This window comes from Elephantulus edwardii, unplaced genomic scaffold, assembly GCF_000299155.1.
Source record: "Elephantulus edwardii isolate Elephantulus edwardi_28Jun2011 unplaced genomic scaffold, EleEdw1.0 scaffold00379, whole genome shotgun sequence".
NCBI lineage: Eukaryota > Metazoa > Chordata > Mammalia > Macroscelidea > Macroscelididae > Elephantulus > Elephantulus edwardii.
Window position 1 is genome coordinate 428,388 of NW_006400129.1, and position 1,285 is coordinate 429,672.

Genomic DNA, 1,285 nt, shown 5'->3' on the forward strand with positions numbered 1-1,285 from the left:
GTTTGTAAAACAATGAAAGAATTTTTCTTTTACTTTTCTAAGAGGGTAGTGTTCCAGGGGGGAGGGTTGGGAGGGGAGAAAAGTGCAACAATGAATGAACGAAAAGCCAAAGTCTCTGTAAATTTTTACTGAAATTAATAATAAATTTAAATAAAACAAAGAAAGAATCAACATTTAATCATATACTTCCATAAGAAGTCATTTTTAATAACTTTATTACTAAAAAGTCTACTTTTAAATAAAAAAAAATAAAATGAAACACTTAAAGACTGACAGTCTAGACATTGCCTGATTCTTCTGGTTTAAGTCTGAAGCTTTGACTTCTGCAGGACTGTGCTAGATGCTAGATGCTTAGGGAAGGTAGGCACTGACTGCAGAAGGAAACTATCACAACCTGTTCTTTCCATTTTACTCCAGGTACATTTTCCCATTCTCCCAAGCAAGTGTGATGCTCTGACTTCCACTAGACCAACTTAGATGCTCCTGAGCTTAGAGAAGGGAGGCACTGAAAGCAGAAGGAAGACTTCACAACCTGTGAAAATAAAAAAAAATATTAAAAAAGTACGAAGTATATTTTCTGCCACATTACTATAAATCTAGAAATTAATCACAAGGGCATAAAGCTTACAAAACCACCCACAAGGATCTAAATAACACCCTTCTTGAACAGAATTGGGTTACAGAAGAAATAAAAATGAAATAAAAAAAATTCTTCAGAACAATTGAAAATATCCAAGCCTCTGGGGTGTGTTGGTTAAGTTAAGGAGGTCCTCAGGGGGCAATCAGCAAAAACATTCAAAAGCAAGAATTCACAATCTAATAGAAAAAGAATAACAATCTAACCCCACAACCTCTAAAAGAAAGGAAGTTATAAGGACAAGAGCTAAAATCAATGAGATAGAAAAAAGAAAAACATCAACAAATCCAGAAGCTGGTTCTTTGAAAGAGTAAAAAAATACACAAACCACTGGCAAACTTAATAAAAGAAAAGAAAGAGAACACATAAATAACTCAAATAATAAATGAAAGAGATGACATCACAACAGAATTAGCTGAAATTAAATTAAGAATAATGGAATATTATGAAAAAGTGTGCTCTGATAAATTTGAATATTTAGAGGAATGGACACATTCCTAGAATCTCACAGACTTATCACAAAATAATAGACTTGAAAAGACCCATCACAAAAGAAGAAATTCGGCAAGTCATAAAAAGACTCCCTCACAAAATAAGTCCTTGCCTACATCGCTTCCCACCTGAATTTTATCAAACATTCAGAGATGA